Source organism: Eubalaena glacialis, chromosome 11, assembly GCF_028564815.1.
Source record: "Eubalaena glacialis isolate mEubGla1 chromosome 11, mEubGla1.1.hap2.+ XY, whole genome shotgun sequence".
NCBI lineage: Eukaryota > Metazoa > Chordata > Mammalia > Artiodactyla > Balaenidae > Eubalaena > Eubalaena glacialis.
In genome coordinates, this window is record NC_083726.1 from 49,144,095 (window position 1) to 49,167,215 (window position 23,121).

At 42.7% G+C, this 23,121-nt stretch overlaps 1 pseudogene; it reads left to right on the forward strand.

Moving 5' to 3' along the window:
* The first annotated feature begins 8,574 nt into the window (after nucleotides 1–8,574).
* The window catches only part of LOC133101656 (small ribosomal subunit protein eS10-like), a 119,008-nt pseudogene continuing 104,461 nt past the window's right edge, over nucleotides 8,575–23,121 (forward strand).

Genomic DNA, 23,121 nt, shown 5'->3' on the forward strand with positions numbered 1-23,121 from the left:
TTTTAAAAAGTTTTTATTGGAGTATAGTTGATTTACAATATTGTGTTAGTTTTAGGTGTATAGCAAAATGAATCTGTTATACATATACATATATCCACTCCTTTTAGATTGTTTTCCTATATAGGTCATTGTAGAGTATTGAGTAGAGTTCCCTGTGCTATACAGTAGGGCCTTATTAGTTATCTATTTTATATATAGTAGTGTGTATATGTCAATCCCAGTCTCCCAATTTATCCCTCCCCCCCTTTTCTCCCCTGGTGACCATAAGTTTGTTTTCTACATCTGTGACTCTAAGGAAATAGTTTTTAAAAAATTTGACAGCGAACCATGAAAGTAGATGATGGACAGTGAAGGCTCAAAAGCATTCAAAGGGAGGCCAGTGAAGATGCGCTCTAAATTGAAGCCCAAATCAGATAAGAAGGCCATGGATGTACTTCCTGAGGGCAGACTAGGTGAACAGCAGGGCCAGAGGCTGACTGTAAATGCTGAGGAGCAAATAAGGCAGCGGTTTGATGTAAAAGCCGTGCAGCAGGTCAGTTGCCACCGGAGGAAGGAGCTGGGGGGCGCTGGCCACCTAGACAAGTATACAGGTGACATCACCTTGACCAACTTATCTCCAGTCCTCAGTCTGGCAGGCTCAGAAGAAGAGTTTGCCAACACAGGGCTCCAAGTCCATGAGAGCTTATGTTTGAAAACCGGATGTTGATTGATTAATTGGTACTGAGTAATAGACTACTGAGAAATCCAGATGGTCATAGTTTACAGATGAGAGCGCTATAGCTTGCTGGCAAAGCCTAATTATAATCAAAATGTTACCAGGAAGCGTGAACTCAGAGTGAAAGGACTCATCTAGATAATATGACTGGTGTCCTCAATCTGTGATACCTGGTGCATCCATCTCCACCAGGGATGTACCAACAGGTGCTCGTGTTTACTGGCTGTGGTTCTGTCTCCTTTGAGCAGCAGCAGAATCATACAGACGGATTTTATTTCTCTGGATTTTTCTCTTAGAGAAACCATCCCATTCCTTTTGCTTCATTGTTTCCCAAACATGATCATTCTCATACTATTTTCATAATATTTGCCATATCCATGTGCCTCCAGTGTGTACTATCTTTAGCTTAATTTCAAAAAATTAACTTACTTAAAAATTAAGAATATTTATTTTATTTTTTAAATTTTTAAAAAAATTTTATTTATTTTTGGCTGTGTTGGGTCTTCGTTTCTGTGCGAGGGCTTTTCTCTAGTTGCGGCAAGCGGGGGCCACTCCTCATCCCGGTGCGCGGGCCTCTCACTGTCGCGGCCTCTCTTGTTGCGGAGCACAGGCTCCAGACGCGCAGGCTCAGTAATTGTGGCTCACGGGCCTAGTTGCTCCGCGGCATGTGGGATCTTCCCAGACCAGGGCTCGAACCCGTGTCCCCTGCATTGGCAGGCAGATTCTCAACCACTGCGCCACCAGGGAAGCCCAAGAATATTTATTTTAAAAGAAAATGTTATGTTATGAGCATAAATGGAAAGCCAGTATCCCTTGCCACAAATAGAAGGCAACTGTAAAGCTAAAGACATAGCTTTGAAAAAAAAATTGATTATCTGTTATTCCCCCAAATCTTGAATACTAGCAATGATATGCTTACTAACCTCTGGGAAGCACTTTTCTCAAAGAGCATAATGCAGTTGCTAGATGTGTGCTTTCTCAGCGACATTCTCAATTACTGGAGTGGCTCCACACTGTCCCCTGGGCAGGGGCAGATCTGCTGTGAAACTTATAAGATTTGAGCTTCAAGACCCATTACTTTTACCTGTCCCTTCCAAGGCCTTGTATGTTTGTACCTAATTTTGTGTTCTTTTTGCAAGGACAACCCCACTACTAGCCTGTATAAGGTTTAGGCCCCAAACCTATATCCTCACCTACTTTTGGATCATTCTAGAAGTGGCTGAGTTCACCTCATTTCATACTGAAGGGGTAAGCTTTTTTCAGGCTCGGTGATGTCCTGCAGTTTATCCCTGTACCAACTTTGTAGGGAAAGAGAGATTTGATGAGTCGCTTGAGGGTAGGCGAGGGTGAAGGGAAGGATGATGGGAAGAAAAATGTGAATGTGTTTATGAAGAAGAAGAGTGATTGGAGGAAGACTAAGTGTGTCTAACACAGGAGGAAATTGACGGAGAGAGGATTTAGCATACAGGAGAGGGCTTGGCCTTTGAAAGAAGAAGGACCCCTTTCCCTCTAACAGAAAGAGGTGAGAAGAGATGCATTTTAGGTGGATCAACAAAGGCAGGAGGCTCTGACTCGTGTGGCCTCTATTTTCTCTTTGGATTCTGAGAACGCATCCCATGCCAAGGGTGAGGGATGTGGAGGTTGTGTGGGAGGTTTGAGGAGAAGTCTGTGTTTGGAATTTTCAACATGGAGCCTGCGAGAGGGAGCTCACCAGAGGCAGGAGAAAGCCCTGTGGAGCATCTTGGATGGACCAGCTTGTAGGGACACCGGGCAGTGCAGTGATAGGATTCTTTCCCACATGACTCTGAAACCCTCGTGGTCAGATTCTGCCAGGGCCTGGGTCACTAAGGAAGGATGGAAAGGACGCCAAAGAGGCACAGGAAATGGAGTTGCTGAAGAACATGTCATGGAAGGGATTAACTAGAGAGTGGGTTGTTTACAGATCAGAATTTGGGGACTCAGGTCTTAGTGAAGTCAAAGAGCACGTTTAGAGGGAAGAAGTGGAGACCTTGGTCTGAGTAGGATTTCTTTCTTTTTTAAAAAAAATTTTTATTTATTTATTTTTGGCTGTGTTGGGTCTTTGTTGCTGCGCGCAGGCTTTCTCTAGTTGCGGCCAGCGGGGGCTACTCTTCGTTGTGGTGCGCGGGCTTCTCATTGCGGTGGCTTCTCTTGTTGTGGACCAGGGGCTCTAGGCGTGCCGGCTTCAGTAGTTGTAGCATGCGGGCTTCAGTAGTTGTGGCTCACAGGCTCTAGAGCGCAGGCTCAGTAGTTGTGGCTCACGGGCTCAGTTGCTCCGTGGCATGTGGGATCTTCCCGGACCAGGGATCGAACCCATGTCCCCTGCATTGGCAGGCAGATTCTCAACCACTGCGCCACCAGGGAAGCCCCTGAGTAGGATTTCTGAAGCGCTTGAGGAGGTACAAATATGAGTGATGACAAGGCCCAAGGTTGCCAAAAAAAAAGAGACCTAGAGGGATAAGGTGAAGGGCACAAAGAGATCAAGGAACCAAGAGATCAAGGCTAGACATCATTGAGGACGATGGGAGGGTTGAAGACAGAGATCTCTGCATTAGAGGAGCTGATATAAGGGGCGTAGGGGAATGCCTGGGCTTTCTGGGGATGGGAAGTACAGGGGTGGAGAGAAGGGGAATAACATGTCCATGTCCTCATCCTCAGAACCTATAAATCTGTTACCTTACATAGCAAAAGGGATTTTGCAGATGTGATTAAGTTAAGGATTTTGAGATGGGGAGAGCATCGTGAATTATCCAGATAGGATCAGTGTAATTGCAAGTGTCCTTAAAAGAGAAAAAGGAGGCCGGGGTCAGCAGAAGAGATGTGAAGACTGTGGAAGCAAAGGTTTGAGTGATGCGATTGCCAGCTTTGAAGATGGAGGAAGGGGGTCATAAACCAAGAAATGCAAGCAGCCAATAGAAGGTGGAAAAGGCAAGGGAATAGATTCTCTCCTGGAGCCTCCAGAGGGAATGCAGACCTGCTGACACCTTGATTCAGCCCGGTGAAATCCATTTTGGAGTTCTGTTTGTGCTAAGACAATAAATTTGTGATGTTTTATGCCCCTTAGTTTGTGGTAGTTTGTTACAGCAGTCATAGGAAACCAATAGAGCTGGGAAGCTGATTGATACGAATTTTTTCAAAGGGAGGGCTTTTGAAAAAATGTGCAAGAGCAATGTGGCAGAAGCCTAAAACCAGGAGAAACTACCTCTGGCCATCAGATAGAGCATGTGTGCACAGGTGAGCTGTCTCCACTTGCGAGGGCTGCAAGACACAAGAGTCCTCCAGGGAAATCCAAGTTTTCAGTTGCAGCCAGGAAGGAGAGGAGGTAGTGAGTGAAAAGGTTAAGAGTGTAGAGGATTATTTTAAGTTTTGGCAATAGATCAAGACTTTCAAAGTGTACAATGTAAATAGTTAGAGGTCAGGTCCTGGGAGAAGACTGAACTGAATAGGAATAAAAATGCTTAACAGGATCTGTGGCCTCCATGTGTAGCATGCTGTGCACATACCACGGGCCGTTGCTGAGAATCACAGGGAAGAGGAAGGCAGGGCCTTGAGTGAGGGCTAGGAAGGCCAGAGAGGGAACTTTGTTCAGCAGTTTTAATCAAAAGCTTTTGACTCCCCGTTCAACTTAGCTGGCCAGTTTTGATGTAGACTGCCTGCCTCTGGTGGTCTTAGGCAAATTCCAAAATTAAACGTTTGCTTTGTAAATTTTTATTTATTTATTTAATCTGGCTGCATTGGGTCTTCGTTGCTGCACGTGGGCTTTCTCTAGTTGCGGCAAGCAGGGCCTACTCTTCATTGCGGTGCGAGGGCTTCTCATTGCAGTGGCTTCTCTTGTTGCAGAGCACAGGCTCTAGGCACATGGGCTTCAGTAGCTGTGGCACGTGGGCTCAGTAGTTGTGGCTCGCGGGCCCTAAAGCACAGGCTCAGTAGTTGTGGCGCACGAGCTTAGTTGCTCCGCGGCATGTGGGATCTTCCCAGACCAGGGCTCGAACCCGTGTCCCCTGCATTGGCAGGCGGATTCTTAACCACTGCGTCACCAGGGAAGCCCTAAACATTTGCTTTTTAAAGGACTGGGACCAACTTTGTGCGGACCACATCACGTGCAATGCCAAGTCATCAATAACGGTCATAAACATGTCAAAATAAACTCGTTTCTTCACAAGCTATAATAAAAATTTGTTTCTGATTTTGAGAGAGTCTTGCCCATATTAGGCTCGTAAGTGCTCATTGGATTTAATTGAATTAAGATAAGTCATAAAGTGCTAGAAATCTTGGATTTGCTCCATGTGAGAACTAAATCAGAGAATCATGAAGGAGCTATGTGGAAGGGACCTTCTATGAAAATGTCAGATTTATGACCTCAAACCCTTTAGCCCTGTTAGCTGGGCTCAACCACATGTGGGTCAAGGCTGTCCTTCTATACCTCTGGCAAAGACTTAGAACAAAAGCAGGTTTAGTGTCTTTCCACTAGGCCTACCCCCTGCATCCTGGCTTTTAGATATTACCACATCCATCAGGAGGGGAGGCCGGAAGGGTACCCCCAAAGGAAAGAACAAAGGAAAGAGAGCATTTTCTCTAGGGTCAGTGGAGCAGAGCTGACCTTGGCCACCCACCCTCTGGTCCTCACCAGGATGGGCATCCCTCCCAAGCAAATGGTCGCTCCCAAGTCTCTTTTACCACACTGGCAGCAAAGATAAGAAGGAGAATCCAAGAGAGACAACAATAAGAAGAGATAGAAATCCAAGAGACTAGCCATTGGCAAGGCAGAGTTTTTTGTTTTGTTTTCCATATCCTTTTCCATTATGGTTTATTACAAGATATTGAATATAGTTCCCTGTGCTACACAGTAGAACCTTGTTGTTTATATATACAGTAGTTTGTCTCTGCTGATCCCAAACTCCTAATTTATCTCTCCCCCACCCCCTTTTCCCTTTCATAACCATAAGTTTGTTTTCTGTCTGTGAGTCTGTTTTGTAAATAAGTTCATTTATATCATATTTTAGATTTCACATATAAGTGATATCATATGATATTTGTCTTTGTCTGACTTACTTCACTTAGTTTGATAATCTTTAGGTCCATCCATGTTGCTGCAAAATACTTATTTATTTATTTGGCTGCGTTGGGTCTTAGTTGTGGCGCGCAGGCTTCTCTCTAGTTGTGGCACGCGGGCTTAGTTGCCCCACAACGTGTGGGACCTTAGTTCCCTGACCAGGGATCGAACTCACGTTCCCTGCGTTGGAAGATGGATTCTCAACCACTGGACCACGAGGGAAGTTCCTATATTGCATCTTGTTTATCCATTCATCTCTTGATGGACATTTGGGTTGCTTCCCAAATGTAAATAGTGCTGCTATGACCATTGCCGTGCATGTATCTTTTCTAATTAGAATTTTCTCTGGATGTATGCCCAGGGATTGCTGGATCATATGGTAGCTCTATTTTTAGTTTTTTAAGGAACCTCCATACTGTTTTCCACAGTGGCTGTACCAATTTACATTCCCACCAACAGTGTAGGAGGGTTCCCTTTTCTTCACACCCTCTGTAGCATTTATTATTTGTAGACTTAAAAAATATATATATAGGGCTTCCCTGGTGGCTCAGTGGTTGAGAGTCTGCCTGCCAATGCAGGGGACACGGGTTCGAGCCCTGGTCTGGGAAGATCCCACATGCCGCAGAGCAGCTGGGCCCGTGAGCCACAATTACTGAGGCTGCGCGTCTGGAGCCTGTGCTCCGCAATAAGAGAGGTCGCGATAGTGAGAGGCCCGCGCACCGCGATGAAGAGTGGCCCCCACTTGCCACAACTAGAGAAAGCCCTCGCACAGAAACGAAGACCCAACACAGCCATAAATAAATAAATAAATAAAAATTAAAATATATATATATATTTATTTATTTATTTATTTGGCTGTCCCGGGTCTCAGTTGCGGCATGCAGGATCTTCGTTGCCGTGTGTGGGATCTTTGTTGCAGCATATGGGATTTTTAGTTGTGGCATGCAGGATCTTTAGTTGCGGCATGCGGGATCTAATTCCCTGACCAGGGATCGAGCCTGGGCCCCATGCATTGGGAGCACAGAGTCTTAACCACTGGACCACCAGGGAAGTCCCATCCCTAGACATTTTAATGATGGGGCAATGCAGAGTTTTTAACCTTTGTTGATTATATCAAAAGTTCCACCCCTTCCCACCATGGCCCAATTATGTCCTTGACTTTCACCCACAGCAAACTCTCTATCCCCCTTGGGGTGGGTAAGAAGGTGGGGAACATTGAGTTTCTCCCTACAAACCAGCAAATACCATTCCCTTTCAAACTCCAAGCTCTTAAATTAAAAGTTACTGATATCTATGTGTGTTGTGTATACTTTCATCCGTTTGTTCCTTCTTGTGTACAAAGCTAATTGCTTCTTTAATTAAGCACTCTTCACTCTTATTAGAGGTGTTAACATATTCAAGAACATTTTCTGCTCTTGGTTTCCCAGTGGACCAAGTCATGCATTTTCAGGAACCAGCTGGTATTGTTTATTTGTACAGTGTGTATCAGGTGCGAGAAGGATAATTTACTGCCTCTCAAATACTTATTTCTCTCCCTCCAAATGGGCGCACCTGCATCGGAACCCAGGGTGTCTGCACTCAATTATCACTAAAGACCGATCTCAGCTAGCTAGCAGTCTCCAAAGCCAGACACAGAATCAGCTGTCTTGGAAATGCTTGTCTGTGCATCCTGAGGAGCTGTGCAGGCAGATGTGGGTGAGGACCCACCACATCTATAGATGTGCTATAGAAATGTGCTCTAGAAATAGGATTGAGACACACAGAATCTCTGCAGTCTGCCTGCCGGATCACCATGATGCTCAGTCTCATAGTAATAGTTATCCTCAGGGCAGGAAAAGCAGAAGGGTTATTCTGAATTATCTGACCACTTCTCCTTTCATAAATATTGAGCTGCGTATTCTCAGGGCTGGTCCTTATCTTTCTGAGACCAGAATCTGCAACAGGGCCAATCGGATGAACATGCAATCTGTATAGTTACACAGGATCCTTCACTTAGAAAGGCCCCATGCTTGGTTTAATGCTCTGTTGCTGCTATCTTGAAATTCTTAACAACTTTTAAATAAGGAACTCAGCATTTTTATTTTGCACTGAGCTCTGCAAATGATGTAGCCTATCCTGGTCTCCAATATGGTTTCTTTGGTTGAAAATTTCTAGTTTCAGGGTTACTTCTCTAATAGTCTGAAACCCTAGTCTGTGTGCTTTTATTTATTGTGTCTCTATCCAGATTTCAGACTGCAGGTTTCCCAAGGGCATGGACTTTCTTATATCTTTTTCTCCAGGGCTTAGAAGAGGGCCTGACATATCATAAGTAGTCAGACAGTGTTTGTTGAATGACTGAATGCTTGAAAGAGGCCTCAGGGATATTCCCATAGCCAAGGTGACAAGCAGACTATTAGGATAGTGTCACATTTGGTAACAAGCTCACCATAAAATGGTCATTAATTCTGGACACTCCTTCCCTACCTCCTCCTGAGCCACTTTTCTCTGTCTGAGTTGTAAGCTGCTTTAATGCTTGATTGCCCACACTGATTCTTTGTTCACCTGATTTCTGATTCCATAAGCTGAGCAGGGAACATTGTAATGACCCAGACAACCATGTTAATGGGTAAGCTGAGTTGCCGTCGTCTGGGTTCAGGGGGACAGAGTTTTGACCTGGGGTGTGGGCACACCTTCACCCTGGCCAACTGAGCTGTGGGGTCTTAGAGAAGTAAATGTGAGAGCAAACATTGTGGCTTCTAAGATGGTTATATAAAGAGGTGCCATCCTGCCCACTCATGGCAGTTGGACCATGAATGTGAGCACCGGCAGCCCCATAAGAGCTACATCTGTGCTGTGGGTCATTGTGGAGGTACTTCCCTTGGAATATTTAAGGTGCCCGGTCCAACAATTTTTATTTCATTTTAAACAAATTAGATGAGAACAATTTTTAAAAATTTTTAAAATTAATTAATTAATTTTATTTTTAGCTGTGTTGGGTCTTTGTTGCTGTGCGCGGGCTTTCTTTAGTTGTGGCGAGTGAGGGCTACTCTTCGTTGCGGTGTGTGTGCTTCTCATTGCGGTGGCTTCCCTTTTTGCGGAGCAGGGGCTCTAGGCTCACGGGCTTCAGTAGTTGTGGCACATGGGCTCAGTAGCTGTGGCTCACAGGCTCTAGAGCACAGGCTCAGTAGTTGTGGCGCACAGGCCTGGTTGCTCCACAGCATGTGGGATCTTCCCGGACCAGGGCTCAAACCCGTGTCTCCTGCATTGGCAGGCGGATTCTTAACCACTGCGCCGCCAGGGAAGCCCTAGAGGAGAACAATTTAAAGCAAACACCTATGTCTGGGGACCACAAATAGGATTCATTTCCAAAGACAGCCTGGAACACTGTGTTGACTAGAGTTTTAAGACAGAAAAAAGTGTGGGGATGCATTAGGAATGCCTGCATGGGCACTTACGCTTGCATTTATTGAGAGTCTAGCACAGTATTGGATACACGGTAAATGCTCCATGTGCATTTATTGACTGAATAAATAAATCGATGAAGATTTGCCATTGAAGGGGTGCTTCAGAACATGTCACCCAAAATATGCCTGTTGGCATATTGATTACTATTCTGAGCCGAAGGCATCTGAGAAACGGCAGATGCAGGAAGGCCTCTATGACCTCCCCCTTTCTACCTAAAAGCCGGTCATAAAATTTCCCATGAGAAAGATGCCCTCCATGCACTAGGAAGAGAAGAACATTCTTATCACCAGAGACTGGGAGTCAGTGCCTAAAAGGACCTGTACAAACAAACCTACTAAAATAACCCTGATCTTCCATTAGTTTCCCCCATATGTTTCCTAGCCACTGTCTCACAATTTACTGCCTCCCAGCTCAAGCCCCTTTGTCTTGTCAAATTCGCAAAATTTATAGTTCTTCACATAAAATGGTATATAAGCTTTTTGGCCTAACGAGTTTTTGGCCTTCTTCGTGTCTTTATTTTTGTTCTGAAGACGACTGCATACACGTAAAAATGTTCAACAAAATCTGTATGCTTTTCTCCTGTTAATCTGTCTTATGTTGGTTTAGTTCTTAGTCCCTGCTACAAAACCTAAGAGGGTAGAAGGACGTTTTTCCTCCCTTTATACCGTCAATGCTCCGAGTCTGTCCTTGGAAATAACTAGGTAATTTTAACGAGTTCTTCAGCCTGAGCTTCAGTTTCCTTAGCTGTGAAAAAGACTTGAAATATCTTCTAGTCCTCTTAATCTGTAGTATCCTGTAATCATACCAATCTCTTTGTAAAATGAAGACAGCTTGTGTTAGACAATATCCCCCTCCAACTCCATTTTGTCTGTGTATGCTTAAGGCTCCATTTCTTTAAAGCCCTGCTGTGGGAGCCTGTCTTAATTTCTTTTTTCTTTCTTTCTTTTCTTTTTTTAGTTTTTTTAAAAAAAAAACATTTATTATAGAAAATTTCATATATATATACATATATGTATATATGTACATACATATGTATGTGTATATAAATATATATATAAATATATATATATATATACACACATACATACACAAGTAAAAAGAATAGAATAATTAACCTCCATGTACCCATCTTTCAACTTCAACAATTATCTGCTCATGGACAAGCTTGTTTCATTTTTACTTCCATTGCCACCCTCTCCCACAAACTGGATTGCTTAAAAACAAATTCTAGATAGCAGATCATTTAATACATTAAAATTTCAGTATAATGCTTCAAAAGATAAGGATTCCTTTTTAAAAATATAATCACAATTTTTTTCTGCCTTAATTTCCAGTGCAGCAAAATATATAGTATATTTGTCATAGAATTGTCAGAATACATTTCTTTTGAATCTGGATTGAGGCAAGTCTCAACTGTGGCTAATGCTGAGAGATGGGGATTTTAAGAATTACATCTTGAAGTGACCACTGTGACTTACGACCCAAACTCACAACCTTGTTTCTTTAATGTTTTGTAAATCTAAGAGACGTACGTCCTCTCCAGAGATTTGGGACTCTTCACAGTAAAAACTGGAAACAGAGACATTTGCTTTTGACTATGGCTTCTATAGAGGGGGCCAAACCAAGAATATAATTAATTGCTTACTACATTTTTCTCTTTCATCTTCCCAGCACCTCCCCTCAACTCATAACCAAACAATATGCTCCCTCCTAACTTCAAAAGAGGCTGCCCAGGGAACTTCTTTAGAAGATGACCCACAAAGTCAGATAACCAGAGAGGGTATCTGGGGGGAACTGGGATATGATGGATTTGCCATTATTTTGTTTGTTTATTTTGAATCATTAAGGAATCAGGAAGTCGCAAGGATTCTATTATGGAGCTGGTCCTCCTGCATCAGAGGAATTGTCTAACTTAATTTATGGAAAGCATCAGACATCAGGAAAGCTTATTGACCACACAGTCGTTCACGTGCAGAACTGACAACTGCCCTTATGGGGAAGCTTCCAGAACCCTGGGAATCCCTCCTGATCCACATGGTTTCTCCTTTAACCTACTTTGATCTCTGAACAGCTTCATTAGAGATTCGTTCTTTGGAGTTACGGTCTTGTCCCCTAATAAAAATAAAATGCTCATGGGAGAGAGAACACATTGAATGACAGTCAGCTATCATTTTTTAAAGTTTATTTTTATTGCAAAAGCAATATTCTTTTGTTAAAAAAAACAAAACAAAACAAAACAAAAAAACAGTACAGAGAAGGCTAAGCATCCCTTGACCAGGACCACAGTGTTGCACAAATTCACACTGACTTTTTTTTAAAAAATTTTATTGGGGTATAGTTGATTTACAATGTTGTGTTAGTTGCAGGTGTACAGCAAAGTGAATCTGTTATACATATACATATAGCCACTCTTTTTTAGATTCTTTTCCCATATAGGCCATTACAGAGTATTGAGTAGCGTTCCCTGTGCTATACAATGATATACATGCTGACTTTTCACACATGGGTTATGCAGAGTTTTTTATTTATTTATTTTATTTTTTGCTGTGTTGGGTCTTCCTTGCTGTGCGGGGGCTTTCTCTAGTTGTGGCGAGCAGGGGTTACTCTTTGTTGTGGTGCGCGGGCTTCTCCTTGCAGTGGCTTCTCTTGTTGTGGAGCACGGGCTCTAGGCACGCGGGCTTCAGTAGTTGCAGCAACGGGCTCAGTAGTTGTGGTGTGCGGGCTTGGTTGCTCCGTGGCATGTGGGATCTTCCCGGACCAGGGCTCGAACCCATGTCCCCTGCATTGGCAGGCAGATTCTTAACCACTGTGCCACCAGGGGAGCCCCAGTTATGCAGGGCAGCCCCTGAGATCCTGCCCCTCTGGGACCACCCACTCCCTTATCCCAACTCTATCCTCCTGCTAGAGGGAAACATTTCTATTAGTTCAGTAGAAATCCTCTAGACCTTTTTCTGTGCATTTGCATACAAGGATATGTACCCACAGAACACAAGGAACTATTTTGTGTTGTGTTCCTTGTTATTTAAATGATAACGTAATGAATATATCATTCAGAGACGTACTTTTTAAAACTTTACTTGGAGATCTTCCCATATCAGTGTAGATATTTTTATTATGAAAACATTCAACCAATTTCACACGTGGTTGAAAAGATCAAATAACACAGAAAACATAAAAGCAGCTTTCGTCCTTCTTAATACTCTTTTCTCTTGGTCCCATGTCTTGAAAACCACGTGGAAAACTTGCGCTTTAAATTCTCCTAACAGTTACTTTTATTTCTGTAAAAAATATTTCTTGATTTAACAACTTGTAACATTGTGCGTTAACTTCCTGTTATGATGGGTGAGGATTTAACTTCCTCTCACTACCCTGCGTACCTGCTTCCCCTCCAGACACAGCTATAGTACCACTACCTCCACCGCTCACACCTGTACCTTCAAACCACCAACTCAACCTACACTCTTTTTTCCGTCAACGTAGACTGTGCCTCTCAAATTTCTGTTTTGAAAGACAGTGATAAGGTAATTGAGCGTGTCCCCTCTTCCACAGCAGACCTCCATCAAATTTTTTCTTGCCGAGACTGGTATCGTTACATTTTATTGTGTCACCATATTCAATTTTCCATGATGGATCTATGGGTTGGTTTTAAGCTGAAAAACAACCAACAGCATGTGCATTATAAAACCCAGGGAAGCAGTGCTCCTGGCCCAACTCAGCAGTGCTGCCCATTGTATTTCTGTTCTTGACATCTGTGGTCAGAGCTCCTGTACATTCAGGAGACACTCAGGAGCTTCAATTAGAAATGAATTCTCTTGGGGCTTCCCTGGTGGGTGGCATAGTGGTTAAGAATCCGCCTGCCAATGCAGGGGACATGGGTTCAAGCCCTGGTCTGGGAAGATCCCACATGCCGCGGAACAACTAAGCCCTTGCGCCACAACTACTGAGCCTGCGCTCTAGAGCACGTGAGCCACAACTACTGAGCCCGTGTGCCACAACTACTGAAGCCTGAGCGCCTAGAGCCTGTGCTCTGCAACAAGAGAAGCCACTGCAAGGAGAAGCCCGCACTCACCGCAACTAGAGAAAGCCTGCGTGCAGCAACAAACACCCAATGCAGCCAAAAATGAATAAATAAATAAATAAAAAGAAATAGAAATGAATTCTCCTCCTCCTCCCTCGCCTCCTCCTCCTTTAGACTCACCTTTCATACTCACATTTTCCTCTTCCACTGTCTGTCTTTTATTTACACTTCCTGTTTTAGGCCCCTGTCTTCTCTCCCACTCTTCCTTTCCTTTGCTTCACCCAGCTGGGAGCCTCTTCTGGATTCAAGCAGGCTGTATTAGTTTTGGCTTCCTTTGCTCTGTATCAACAGTCCTCTCTCCACTCTCTGTTTTCTAGAAATAGTTTTGAAGACTCTCTTATTCTCTCTGTTGTGGGTTTATATGCTTTTGTTTATTCCTTTGCTGCCATTTTAATGGTATCTTAGGTGAGAAAGAAGATAAATACTTGTGCTTAATCTACCATCTTGAACCCAGATGTTCATATCATACAGTAAACTGTTTGATCTCCTTTTCCAAAAGGAGAACAATCTGAGAGAGGATTTTTGAATGTAGAAGACAAAATATAATAACTAAATGCAAATAATATTTTCCAAATTCTCTTCATTTTTCTATGCATATGACACTATTGACCACTCCCTTTTTTGAAACCCTCTCCTCCCTTAACATTTGAGATACTGTCCTTTTTGCTTTCTTCTCAACCTAAAACACTCTTTCACCAGCCCCTTTTTCTTTACTTGTCTCTTTCTTTAAAGATTCATCCTCTTTCTTCTCTCTCACTTTCTTGTTATAATACCCACAAGCCAAAGACTCTCCAAATCTTGATCTCCAGTGCCAACCTCTTCCCTGATCTCCAGACCTTCATTTCAGGCTGCCAACAGAACATCTTCGCCTGAATGTTCCACAGGCATTGAAGACTCTACATGCTAAAAACTGGGTTTAGTATCTTTCTATCACATCTTCTCTTCTGTATGCTTATCTTGGTTAACAGAACTACCATCCAATGAGTCCCTGAAGCTAGAAATTTTGACTCTGTGGCAGACACTGGCCACAAACTTATTTCTCATTTTTCCATAGCACTGCTAAACTATGTTCCCCAGGTTCAATGCTATGAGGTATGGCCAATGGAGTGTGGGAGGAAGTGATGGGTAAGCTCCAGGCCTAGCCCAAACGAAGTCTTCCTTGAGATCTTCTACTGTCTCCTTCTATGCCTCTTTGCTGGCTAGAGGTTGTCATGGATGTTTTTTTCCTCTGTGCATTCTGGAAAGGGCAATATCTCATTCTCCTTGACTCAGGAAGGGAAGTCACAGCTTCTGGAGGGATCGTGACTGAGAACGCAGTGTGATGGATAATTACATGTGTTGATTTCGCTAGGCCACGATACCTAGTCGTTTAGTCAAATATTAGTCTATGTGTTGCTGTGAAGGTATTTTTGTAGATGTGATTAACATTTAACAATCAGTAGACTTTAAGTAAAGCAGATTACCCTCCATAATGTGGATGGGCCTCATGTGATCCATTGAACACCTTAAGAGCAAAGGCTGAGGTTTACTGAAGAAGAAGTTGTGCCTCAGGCAGCATAGACACCTTGCCTGAGTTCCCAGCCTGCTCGTCTGCCTGACACACTTTGGACTTGTCAGCCTCACAACCGCATGAAGGGATTCTTTAAAATAAATCTCTCTCAATCTCCCTATTTTCCTGTGTATCTATCTAGCTATTGATCTCATTGGTTTCATTTCTCTGGTGAACACTAACTAGTACACCAAAGAGCAAGCCACTTCCTTCCCATAGGATTCTTTTAACATTCCTATCACCATGTCAGTCTGGGACTGGATGTAAGCTGTGTCTGTACACACACCAGATACTGCCCAAGGAGAGAGATAACCCACAAAGCTTTTTAAAGAAGTGAACCATAATGGCCCCTTCCCTACCCCATATTCTGAGGACAGGACTCTGGAAAAATGTGCATCCGGAAGTTTGGAATATCTTCTCAAAAAGATCCCATTTCTCAAGCCCTCACTCATCCCATATGTGTGCAAGAACCCAGAATGAAGATTGAGCTGGAGAACAGCAGGGATCCTAATGTAACTTGTAGAAGTCACTTTTGTCTTGACTAGGGCCCACGATACGATATATGGCTCTTCCTGAGAAGGAGTCGAAGGACGGAAAGGAAGGAAAGAAAAACACTGAAAATGTTGCCTGAGGCAGGGGTCTCCAACCCCCGGGCCGCAGACTGTTACCGGGCCCGGACCGTACTACGAAGAAAGCAAAATTAAAAGTAGTTTTCAGGACTTCCCTGGTGGCACAGTGGTTAAGAATCTGCCTGCCAATGCAAGGGACACGGGTTCGAGCCCTGATCCGGGAAGATCCCACATGTTGTGAAGCAACTAAGCCCGTGCGCCACAACTACTGAGCCTGCGCTCTAGAGCCCGTGAGCCACAACTACTGAGCCCACGCACCACAACTACTGAAGCCCGTGTGCCTAGAGCCCATGCTCAACAAGAGAAGCCACTGCAATGAGAAGCCTGCTCATCACAATGAATAGTAGCCCCCACTCAATGCAACTAGAGAAAGCCTGCATGCAACAATGGAGACCCAATGCAGCCAAAAATAAATAAATAAATAAATTTATTAAAAATAAATAAATAAAAAATTTTAAATACACTTTATTATTTTTTTAAATCTATTTATTTGGCTGCTCCGGGTCTTAGTTGCAGTATGTGGGATCTTTGTTGCAGCATGAGGAATCTTTAGTTGTGGCATGCAGTATCTTTAGTTGCAGCATGCAGGATCTAGTTCCCTGACCAGGGACCAAACCTGGGCCCCCTGCATTGGGAGTGTGGAGTCTTAGCCACTGGACCATCAGGGAAGTCCCAGCTCCACTTCTCACTCTAATTCTAGTCCCCTTGCTCCTGCTCCCTGAAGGGCATCCACCCCTGGTCCATTCCAAACTGGCTCCTTTCTGTGGTCCTAGCTTGTCTCACTCCAAATGGATGCAAAATGCCAGCTGTTGGACCTGCTTTCAAAGATTGCATAAATCACCTTCTGTTTCCTGCCTCCAAACCAGTGCTGTCTACCTTCACTGACCCTTATTTTGCTCCACTCTTCCATATCCTCCTCTGCTCCTGCCTCTTCTTACTTTTTAACCACAACTCAAATTTTAGATATACATCCCATTATGGTTCCTGCCCTCCTGGCCCCATCACCACAGGCTCCATAAAAGACATTCTCATCTTTCTCCCTGGACCACCTCTCTAGTTGGGGTTATTTCTTTTTTTTTTTTTTTTTTAATAAATTTATTTATTTTATTTATTTATTTTTGGCTGTTTGGGGTCTTCGCTGCTGCGCGCGGGCTTTTCTCTGGTTGCGGCGAGCGGGGACTACTCTTCGTTGTGGTGCGCGGGCTCTAGGCACGTGGGCTTCAGCAATTGTGGCTCGCGGGCTCTAGAGCGCAGGCTCAGTAGCTGTGGCACACGGGCTTAGTTGCTCCGCGGCATGTGGGATCTTCCCGGACCAGGGCTCGAACCCGTGTCCCCTGCGTTGGCAGGCGGATTTGCAACCACTGCGCCACCAGGGAAGCCCTGGGGTTATTTCTTACCCAGTCTCCCCACAAAGGTAAGAAGTTCAGATATACTCATAGGTCTCACACTCTCATTTCCCAATGACAAAATCGAAGTCATCTGCTCCCTCCGGTACTCCTCCCATTCCCAGTTCTCTGCTTCTAACTGCCATGGTTTGAAGCTTTAAAGACATTTTAAAATCAGCCTTTTCTTTCATGCTCTAATTTCATTTAGCATCAAATCCCGATGCCTCTGTATTTCTACTTCATCTCTCTAAACCAGGGCCTCATCACCACTCACACAGTGGTTTCTACACGGTCTCCCAACCTCAGTTCTTCCTCCATCCATCCTGCATATCACAGCCATATTAATCTTCGTTAAATACCTCTTCCATCCTGCTATCCACTTACTCTAAAGACTTCATGGCTTATTGTTTCCTAGAGCCTCATGTCTCTACTTGATGCCCTGTTGCAGAGGAGGGATGATGCTGAGTTGGAATACAGTTAGAATTCTACCATATATTAATATTAGCCCTAGAAGTTGGGCAAGTTAGCTAGCTTCCTTGAACCCTAGTTTTCTTATCTGTATCATGGTGATAATGTAAGAGCACTTTTTAAAAAAAACTATAAGCTCCTATATAAATATGAGATATAATTGGGGTGTTAACATACTCTTTTTTCTAGGCTATAAGATTCCCCATAAACTGGTCCCCAGGCAGCTGGAAGATTTCCCTTAAATCCTGGTCTTGAAATTCCCAAGGCAGACGCTCCCAGGACATAGCTGGAGTCCATTGGATTGCCTCCAGATATTGAGTTTACTAAATTGTGACATTCCCTATTGGTCTTATTCTGGGTTAATAAAGTGGCTATAATCTGAGAAGAGGTGTCTTTGGGATCAGAAATAGGATTTTTGTGATCCTCACATTCAAAGGTGGTAATTAAAGCCTCTGTAAAGTGCCCAGAGAGAGTGAGGCGATGAGAAGAGGACAGAGGGCAGAGCCTAGGGCAACACCAGCCCAGTCAAATCATTTATGAGATTTCCTAGAGCCTAGCTCAGTGCCTACAGTGTAGTAAGTACTTGATAAACATGTTTTTAAATTCCTCTTATTTACTTCACATCATTTTTTTAAAAATTTTATTTTATTTTTATTTTTGGCTGTGTTGGGTCTTTGTTGCAGCACACGGGCTTTCTCTAATTGCAGCGAGCAGGGACTACTCTTAGTTGTGGTGCACTGGCTTCTTATTGCAGTGACTTCTCTTGTTGCAGAGCACTGGCTCTACGTGTGCAGGCTTCAGTAGTTGTGGCTCGCGGGCTTTAGAGCGCAGGCTCAGTAGTTGTGGTGCATGGGCTTAGTTACTCCGCGGCATGTGGGATCTTCCCGGACCAGGGCTCGAACCCGTGTCCCCTGCATTGGCAGGAGGATTCTTAACCACTGCACCACCAGGGAAGTCCCTACTTCACATCATTTTTTAACAACCATAATGCTGTTATCATCCATAAGAAGTGAACAATAATTTCCTAATATTATCACATATTCATTTAATGTTGAAATCCAGAAAAGTAGTTTTGATAATTCATGGGAATCAAAAGTTTTGCTTTAGGCATATTTTTAAATGCTTATTGGAAAACTAAAAAGATATGTCGTCTACTAAGGAGGTGATGATATGAATTTAGAGTTGGGGGAGAAATTGGAGCGAGAGATGTGAACTTTGGAGTCAACACCTATATGCAGAAGATGGTATTCAAAATTATGATTTATGGATGAGATTCCAAAGGCAGAGTGTTCAGGGATTGGGCCTGGAGACATGCCAACAGAAAAAAATTTTAATTGCAGACCATTAAATAGTATGTATATATTTCATTCATTCATTGATCCAGTCACTCAATAGGTATTTATTAAATACCTAGAAAGGATTGGGTTATGTGCTGGTTATTGAGAATACTTTGATAATCAAAATAAACACTGTTCTGGGGGCTTAAAGCTGGTGGGGGGAGGTTGGAAACTGACCTTAATCAAATAATCCTAACAGTACAATCACCAACATGATAATGCATAAACTAATCTGGAGTGTCAGGGAATGTGTTTCTAAGAAAGTGATATTTAAGTTAAGATCTAAAGACTGGCCAAGTCGTGGGATGTTCAGTAAATTCTTATCAGCAGTGACTGATGTCCTCTGCTAGCTGACCCAGTGAAGAGACTCTGACATGGAACTTCTGGGAAAGAGGAAGCAAGGGCTGTGCCAGATGCAGGATGCTAGGCAACCACGTCCTTTTCTGCAAGTGAAGCCTGGTAGGGTATTTCAAATCACTCTGTGGAGGTTGTTCCCCCCGGGTAAATAAAGTTGCCTTACTTAAGAAGGGTAATAATATTAAAAACCTGAGTTTGAAAATTATTTGGAAAAATATTGCAAAGGCACACACAAAGTTTAAGGCCCGTTTACACAATTACAAAGTTGTCCTCCTCAGTCACATACTTGGGCATGTCTTTGGGATAATCTCAGTGGAGACCTCTGTGTTTAGAACCTGGCTAACACAGCATGCAGCGCCATCCTACCTGGGGAGAATAGCGCACACTTTTGGCATCAGGCAAGAGACTTGGGCCTGGAGCTAATACCTCCCCTTTATATAAAACCCAGCCCTGGGTTTTTACACCCTACAATATTATTAATTCTCTTTGCCATTTGAAGGACACAAAGCTAAGTAGGTTAAGGATTAAAAGGAGTACGTGAGAAAAGCAATTTTTCTTGTTTCACTTTTGTAATTTTAAAAGAAAATAAAGCTTAGAAAGACAGGATGGAATTTCCCAATAGAAACCACAGGATCAGGTTGCAATGTAATTGTCATGGTAAACAATGTGCCTTAGTAGGAGCTCACTGAGTTCAACCATTAAAAGGTTGCTTCTAGTGGTTGCTAGAACTTTCCAAGGCTTTCCTCAGGCTAACCATGAGGCTATGCCCTCTAGCTATCTTTCTCTTCTCCTCCTTTTTACACCTTGCATAAAAGAATGTTCTAATCATAAAGCAATATGTACATGCAGGGATTAAAAATGAATTATGGAAGCAAATATGATACATGTGAGAAAAACAGACCATGCTGCTTCTGTTTATCAGCTATATTTTCATCTTGCTTTTTTTTTTTTCTTTAATTTGTGTTTTCTTCTCATCTGTCTTTGAGCACATCACAAACCTTTTGGGAAGATGTCTCTTCATTAATCTTTCATGCTGTTTCTCAGAGCAATTTTGTATTTGATATTTTTATATTTTATAAATGTTGAGGGGCACCATTGCAGAAAATATTAATGACTTCATATAATACAGTACTATGATGTCTTCTAAATAAATACCTGCATCACAGCTAGATTGCAAAACTAGTTACATAGTTTGAAAGGACACTTTTCTTAACATTTGAAGTTATTATTCTATTTTTTTTTTTTTTTTTGGCTTTCATTTCCTGCTCTTTTAATCAATAGATTCTTCCTTTTATTTAGCAAAGAGATTTGATCCTCCAGTCTTTTTGAGTTTGCAAGTCTATGGAATCTCTATCAAGTTGGAATGCACACAGCTCTGAAAACTGGTCTGGACCCACACAGGGCCTGCCTTGTCCTTGATCACCACAATTTATAAACCTCATCCCAGGCACTGTTTTTCTTTAGTCAGTAGTTTTTGTGTGTGTGCGTGTGTGTGTGTGTGTCCCTAAATCTCATACAAAAGTACAGCACCTCAGGGTTTAGAGAACATCATCCCCAAACCAAAATGCTTTTACTTTATGACTGTCCTTGTTCTGAAAACAGCATGTTTTCAAAAGGCATGAGGTTGATGCAAGGGAATAAAAGAAGGCACAAAGTAAAGTAGAAAGAAGATAACATTGGCCATGATCAGAGAAGAAAGCAGGAAAAGGAAAAAGGCAACTGAGACTAAAATTAAACAGGAGATCCCATTGTCTCTTATTTTTAGAACTCCCCCAATTTGATTCTCTTCCCAATATTTGCTGGATTTGGTATAAAAAATTTTAGCATTTGCAGAAACAGCCTGGATGGAGAGTGCTTGGATGGAGCAGGTACAGGCCACATGGGGTTAGCCTCCTTTCAGGAGCTGGACATGAATTCCTTTATTCCATGTCTTCTGTGGACACGTAACAAAAATATATTCAAACTAGCTTCACCAAAAATGGGAAATTCACTTGAATAGCGATTAAGGTGTCTCCCAGCACCCAAGGCAGGAAGTCTGCTGAGGGTTCACAGGGATGGAACCAGAAATCAAGGACCACAGCAGCTACTCTTTATTGGGATCCGTGTGGGTTTTTTCTAGTTTCTGCACATCTCAGTTTTATTTCTCTCACTCTCTCTGTAGACTAGCTTTCTCTGCTTCTCTGTGCACTGGGCCCCTCTCTTTCTTTGTCTGTTCTCTCAGTTCCAAGGTCCCTGGTAAACTGATTAGCAACACAATACCCAAACTAAAAATGCTGGGGATAGAAAAGCTTTTAGGCTCATGCCAACCAATGAATGGCCTCCCTCTGGATCAGGTGTCCCCTCTTATCCAATCAACTGAAGCCAGTGGAAGGGACAGGGTTACATTATACAAACTTGACTTTACCATTGGGAATCCTTCTCAGAGAAGAGGGATTTGGTGAGGCAGAATTTCCAAAAGCTATCCATTACACTCTCATGCCTTAATTTTCACTTACTGTTTCAGCTCTGAGAACTAGAGGGGAGAGAGGAAGTGAGAAAGTCCTGGCTTGTCCACTGAAATTCTGACACAAAGTATCCAGACACTGGCAAATATTTATTGAACAAAATAGAAAGGTGACAATGTAATGTAGGAGAGGAAAAGCAGAAGGGTGGTAAGCATGGATGATAGTATTTAATTTCATAGTCACTTTCTTGCAATGGTCTTTTAAAATTATTCTCATTTGGAAATGACTCCAAAGAGACTGCTGTACCCATACACAAATGTATACATACTCAACATCATTAGACTTCAGGGAAATGCATATTAAAGCCACCTTGAATATAATTTCACACCCAGTAGAATGGCTAAAATGAAAAGGATTGACAATTCTAAGTGAGGGTGAGAGTGTGGAGAAAATAGGAGCTCTCATATGTTGCTGGTGGGAGTGTAGAATGGTACAACTTTGAGAAACTCTTTGGTTACATATAAACCTACCCTATGATCCAGCAATTTCATTCCTAGGTATATACCCAAGAAAAATGAGTGCCTATATCTGCTGAAAGACATGTGCAAGAATGTTTATAGAAACTTTCTTCTCTTCCTACCCCTTCTCCTCCTCTTCTCCCTACCCCCTCCTCTCCCTCCCGCCATCCCCCTCCTCTCCATCCTCATCCTCCTCTTGGGGACTGCCCAGTCTGTGGGCTGAAATGTTGATGGCCGGCACCCTCATGACATCATATCAATAGATGACATCAACAGTGGTGTGGTGGAATGCCCAGCTAGTTAAGAACTACCAAAAAAATTTTTTTAGTAAAGGGTTATTTGACAACCAATGGAAAAAAGATTTCATTTCCCTTCCCTACCCCTCCCCACCCCCTCCCTCTCCTTCTCCTTCTTCTTCTTCTTCTTCTTCTATCTTTCTGTTCTTTATATGAAAAATGACATTACAAAATCATTGTTATATGAGGAGTATAGTACATTTTCTTTTGCTGCAGTAATAATACCATAAACTTGGTGGCTTAAACAATACAAAATTTATTATCTTACAGCTTTGGATGTCCAGAGTCCAAAATCAGTATCACTGCATTAAAATCAAAGTGTTGCCAGGCTAGTTCCTCCAGTAGGCTCTAGGGGAAATTCAGCTTCCTTACTTTTTCCAGCTTCTAGCTGCCACTTACATTCTTTGGCTCATGGGACCAACTTCTTCCAGCTTCAAAGCCAACAATGTAGCATCTGACTTTTTTCCATCATCACATCTGTTTCTCTAACCAAACCCAGGAAAGTTTCTCTGATTTTTAAGGATTCCTGTGATTAGATTGAGCTCACCTGGGTAATTCTGGGTAATCTCCCCATCTCAAGGTCTGTACCCTTCATCATATCTGCAAAGACCCTTTTGCCATTTAAGGAAACATATTCACATATTCCAGGGATTAGGATGTGAATATCTTCGGAGGCCATTATTCTGTCTCCCACAAGGAGACAATCAAAAATATTATAGAGGTGTGTCAGGCAATTAATTAAATAAAATGTTAACACCATTATTCTGGATTTTGTGATGTTTGTTACTTGTCTTTATAATATTAGTAATTTATTATAATTTCCCTTCTCA